Consider the following 6292-nt stretch of genomic DNA (forward strand, 5'->3'; position numbering starts at 1 on the left):
GGTAGTCTTTATTTTAAAGTTTCTTAAAAATAGTTTTGAAGTGGTTTTTTTTTCCTTTTTGGTATGAACTACTCAAAACTAGAAAAAGTACTGAAATTGAAAGCAAGAGCCTGTGAGAGAGTAATTTTTTTCTGTGAAAAACTTCCTTGACAGTTGTAGAAACTGCTTAAGACTCCTCAGTCATGTAAGCAAATCATTCTCCGTAAGGCTGGGGAAACAAGGCTGGACCAAGATGCTTCTGATGTGAAAAAGAGGGAAAAAAGCAGCATGAGAAAGAGGTACTAATGCAGTGAAGAGTCAAAAAATAGAGTCCTGGAAGTGTGCTGTCAGCAGAGGATTGGAGGGGGACAGTGATAGTCTACTAGAGGAACCACATTTCTATTAGCAATAGTTGTGGTATTATCCTCCCATAAACTATCCTGGACAGCACCAGGATTGCCAGAGTGCTTCCTTGTCCTGGCATATTTCTGCACTTGTTCTATGTTCACAGTAATCAGGCAAGCTCCGTTTTGTGGGCTAAATAAGAAGCATTTAAATTCATCATTGTGCAGTCTTCCACATTTTGCCCTCATTCTATCCTGTGTGTGTTGTCAGTGTCTTATGGGGACTTCAGAAAATCAGGAATTGTGAAGTGCGCATTTCTAGCAGTGCGCATCTTTTGCCACGGAACAGGACTGTATAATTTAATTTTTGCAAAGCTTTTTGGATTTTTGTTCCCAGGATGAAAAGGTTACATTTACACTAAATACATGCAACCAGGTTATTTGCCATGAGCGATGTAAAAGTATGGTCACGTGAACTGCTGTTTTCTTCCTTTTTTTTTTTTTTTTTCCTTAGGACAAGACCTCACTGTTCATTAGTTTGTAAATAAAACACAGGTGGCATCAACAGACCTTACTTATGATTGCCTACACTATCAGTTGGCATGCATTTAGTTGATTTTATCACATGACCATAGGTAAGGGAACCTCAGTAGGTTTACAGAAGAGTAAAATGAGTTGGTATGTATTTCAGACATAAAACATGATTTTTTTTTTTAATGCTGTTATTGTGGCTAGCTCTTCTTTATTCTCCCAAAGAAGAATTCTCCCTTTATACAGCAATTTCAAGGCTTTGTTCTGAAGCCACTGAACTATTTGGAATTATGCCTGCCCGATGCCATGAGAATTATTTCCTTTGTGAGTGAACCCTAATGATAGATACTCCATAGGACTTTCCTAACTATTCACAAGGACTAAAACCCCAGAGCTGAACACAAGAGTCTTCAGTTAGTGAATGTGACAGTTCCACCTCTGTGACTGGGTCCAGTGGGTCTCACAGTGCGTCATGTTCTTTGTTGGTTCAACCTCCAACTCCACTTGTTAAATAAGGAGTATCCATTTTTTGACAATGGATTTAATGTTCTTAACCCAGAGTAATGTTATGACAAAAATATTTATAAATATAGACTGAAAAAACAATCTTATTAGTCAGCTGGAGGTGTTACTAATAAGACAATGAACAGGAATCAACTGTGTGTTCTGCAGCTGACATTCATAGTGGTCTCATTACACACTCATAACTTGAGGTAAAATACTCATTTATTGTCATAGACCAAGTGTGCAAGATCCAGTTAAAATAGCAACATATTCAGATGACTGAAAATAAATTGTCTTCCACATTTTCCATTAAATCTGTAAACATCTTTAAGTGCATCAAATTGTTCAGATGATCAAAATTATGTTATATACATATTAAGAAATATATACAATCTTCCATATATATTTTTTCATTGGCACATTCCCAGACTTGTGCAGTTCATTAAAATACAAATGGGAAATAAAAGCAATAATTATTATCTAAATATGTTCTTAAAGGAAGAAGTGGAGAGACAGAAGTGCATTTCTGCCCCGAGAATGAACCAGGCAGAATTATTCTGTTCAGGCAATAATTTAGTAAGAAAAGCTGATCTCATGAAAGTCAACAGTAATAGGACTGTTCTTCCTTGAGTGAAATTTTCACTTGCACAGAGCAACAGGAGAAGGCTAATGCATTGTTTCAGTCTCATTTAGACTTTACCACACCTCCACTTCCTACTTTACTGAAACAGAATTTACAAGTGGTCTTCACCCATCTATGCAAGGGTAAGCTTTTTTCTAATCAGAATTCTATTGTTAGAGCAATTCGAGGAGACATTTATTTCTTTAAATGAACAGAAAATACAGCACTTTTTAATCAAGATAACATTAATTTTCTGGAAACAGACTTTGTCCCTGAGGTCCTAGTTTTTCCTTCACTAGTTACCTTATGCAGAACGCAGCATCTACCTGACTTTTTTTCCTCCTTTTTCTTAAAGTGTTTATGCCTGATATGCTGGTGCAAATACTTTTATTCAAGAAAAATAATAATTTTTTCAAAGATGCATAAATCTGTTCAGAGCTGATACGTTCTTCCTGACAATACTTTAAAATCACGCTGTAACCATATCACCTGTCTTGATGGTACATTTATAATTTTTTTCTTCACACATTAATTGAGCGAAAATGGATTTTGAGTTTAAAGCGAAAAAGGGAGAAAATTAATTTAAGGCTTCTGATGTAGGTAGAAGTATATGTTACTACATGAAGAGTTTTCACCATGCAAGAGCTGCATTTAGTCATCTAAATTAATATAATTTTTGTGCATTTGATTGATTTCCATGAAAATTTAAATTTTATGGATTTGATTGACTTCCAGGTAAACTCAAATGGAATGCTTTGTGGCAATGCATGGTATAAAACTTATTTTAACCAGTCCATACATCTGGACTCAAAAAGTAGCAGTACCTGGCAAATTAATAGCTCCATTGGCTTTGCAGACACCATGCAGTGCAGGGTTCCATTCAGGAAATGCTGTGGTAGTAGAATCCACTCCTAATCATAGAATCATAAAATAGATTGGGTTGGAAAAGACCTCCAAGATCATCAAGTCCAACCTCTGATCCAACTCCAATTACTATATCATGGCACTAAGGGCCATGTCCAATCTCTTTTTAAAAACCTCCAGGGATGGTGAATCTACCACCTCTCTGGGTAGGCTGTTCCAATGCCTGATAACCCTCTCTGTAAAGAATTTCTTCCTAACATCTAACCTAAACCTCCCCTGGCAGTCCTAATAATTTAGGACTGTTCAGAAAATTTTCTATCATTTGTGAGGAGGGATCAGATTTTGGAGCACTTCTTTCTTTCAACAGTGCATTACTGTGTTCCAGTACTGTAAGCAGGTCAGGGGCTCCCAGCAAAAGAAAGAAATGGACCTGTTGGAGCAAGTCCAGAGGGGGCCACAAAAATGATCAGGGTGCTGGAGCACCTTTGCTACAAGGACAGGCTGAGAGAGCTGGGGTGGTTCAGCCTGGAGAAAAGAAGGCTCCAGGAAGACCTTAGAGCACCTTCCTGTACCTTAAGGGAGCTTATAAGAAAGATGCAGGCAGACTTCACAGGGGCATGTAATGACAAGACAAGGGGTGATGGCTTTAAACAGAAAGAGAGTGGGTTTAGATTAGATATTAGAAAGAAATTCTTAACTATGAGGTTGGTGAGGCACTGGAACAGGTTGCCCAGAGAAGTTATGGATGCCCCATCCTTGGAAGTGTTCAAAGCCAGGCTGGATGAGGCTCTGAGCAACCTGGTCTAGTGGAAGGTGTCCCTGCCTATGACACGAGGGTTGGAATTAGATGATTTTAATGTCCCTTTCCAACCCAAACCATTCTATGATTCTTGATTCTATTCAGTTATGTGCGTAAGTTTCATTTAGGATCATTGAGGAGATACGAGTACAAGGATTCTTAAAGAGATGTTTAATTTTTAAAGAGCAGAGATAATTTATAAAATGACTTCATAAAAATTTCAAGCCTTCTCCTCATGAGTATGGAGAATGATAGCAGCTCACTTTTACGGCCAAACAAGTGGTTGCCACATTTATATTTATTTTACGGAGCTAAACCAATAATTTTTGGACTCTATTCTGGGCTCTGTTCTGACTCATGCCAGCAAGTGATAAACCAAGGTCAATCAATTTACTTCTAACATTGGTTCATCTCTAAGTCAGTCAACAATTTTTGACTTTCAAGTCAAAATATTGAGTACTCAAAGAAGTCAGCAAAAGCAGGATTGTCAGTGAATCAAACTTAAGGTCCTTTCCTACAACTTTCCCAGACTCTTGAAACTCCTTATTTACTCGGGGGGAAATTTCCCATGCACGTATATTAGTTTTTTGTTCAGTACCTTGGTGTGGAAGTCATGAAGAAAGACAATACATACCAAAACTGTATCAGACTTACAAAATTATGTTTCAGGTAGAACCTACATATTAATGATTGCTACTTTTAGCCACAATATTTTTATTATGTACCACCAGGTTATATTTGTCCCATCTCTTTATTACTCCTATTCACGAATGTGTCAGCTTCTTATGAGGCTACTACTGTCTGAGTTCTAATGTAATGGACTTCTGGCTATCAGAAGAACATGAAAGCAGCTAAAAGAATAATCACATTTGTTCCTTTGCTGTACTTTACATAGGCTTTTGGAAAGCAAATAAAACATTTAAAAATGCTGTGGTTATTTGATATTTTTCTATCAGTAGAGCAGCATAAGGGTGATGCTTAATACATCTTCTATGGTTCAGAAGCAGTATATTTGCTGTGCAAGTAAATATTACTACAGAAATATTTTTTTATAATAGCCAGGTCAGGAAACCCAAACTGGAATGCCATAGAAACCTGAATTCCTCATTTTACCATTTCAGTACCTGACATGGATTTACCAGAGACCTAGCTTCTCTCCCCTGAACAGCACTACTAAGAATAAAGTGCATTTCAGGTCTAATGATAAAATAACTTCACATTGACTGTCTGTTTGCACGCAGATCCCTAATCTGATTCAGAGATAATACAGCCACATTGTGTAAATTACTGTGATGCTGTGGAGTATAACCCAGATTGTAATCTGATCTGCACTGTTACAATGTGTTACCTGAAAAAGAAAAAATCCAGTTTGAATTCAAGCTGAGTTTGAAAATAAAATGGAAAATCATCCTTTTATTTTGTGAACTGTGCAAATATGAACTGTAGGTACACTATGAGATTAAGATCACCTGTCTTTGCCTGAAATGTGTCTACCTGAGCTACCTGATCTCTGTTACAGTCAATGAAGGTACACTCAATGAGTTCTGTTGATCAGCTCCCCTTACCAATAAAGATGTCTGTTTCAAGATAAAGTGAATAATTTCCTAGAACTCTATGGACTACAGTGGGAATTTAGATAATGGATCCTGGGCAAACATCTACACTGAAGTCACTCCAAATTAGGCAAAATAAATCCCTGTCTAGCTATCCAAAATGAGGTGTTTGAACTAGTAATCAAAGCTCCTTCTAAAGTCAGTGAAAGAAGACCAGCACCTTCACAAAGGAGTTCATCCCATCCTTGGATGTGTGTTTATCATCAGAGATGGAAGGAAACATATCTCCACTATCGGGAACCTTCAAGGTTGTCTTAGATTAGACACCAACAGAGGGTTTTGTTCAAGATTAGATGTCGACATGAATCAAGTATCTCAGCTACCATTATAGCCAAAAGGACTGCTGCTTTTGGTCTAGCATCTCTTGAGGTGATCTAGGATGTCTTACATAGTGGCTGGTTGCCAGTCCAGATGATCACAGGTCATATGTCATATTTTCCAGCCTATTGCAAATGTGTAAGGTGTGCTAAAGTGCCACAGAAAATTGGGTGTATATATTTAGGTAAATAAATGAAGTTCAATGAAAATTCAGTCCTTTCTAAAAGATGAATATTGTGTGAAGTAAATCTGCAAGAAATCAACCATTTGTATTGTATTATCTACCATAAAATTGACCACAAAAGATGAGCAGAGTAAATGCACTGCATTCCCAATCTCAATGTATGTAAACATGAAAAACCCATGAGGGAAGTCTCTAATGTTAATATTTGCTTTTACACAAATATTATTCTCTTCAATTTACAGGTTTGTTTCAAAGATACCACTATTGTCATCAGTACATGCACAGAAATGCAGAGTCAGAAGGGAGGAAAATAGCACTTCACATCCTTGATGAGCTGCTGTACCCCTAGACAAGTACCTTCATTACACCTTCCAAGAAATGAATCCTGATACTCTATAAAGAATGCAAAACTCCCACTGACGTAAAAAATACCTCATTCATGTGTCTGGAAGCAGGATTCAGCTCTGAGAACTAAAACAGCTTGCACCCACCTGCTGCTTTAGTTCTGAAACACATTTTCAATTGATATCTTGT

Source organism: Corapipo altera, unplaced genomic scaffold (genome assembly GCF_003945725.1).
Source record: "Corapipo altera isolate COAL_440 unplaced genomic scaffold, ASM394572v1 0, whole genome shotgun sequence".
In the NCBI taxonomy this organism is placed as follows: domain Eukaryota; kingdom Metazoa; phylum Chordata; class Aves; order Passeriformes; family Pipridae; genus Corapipo; species Corapipo altera.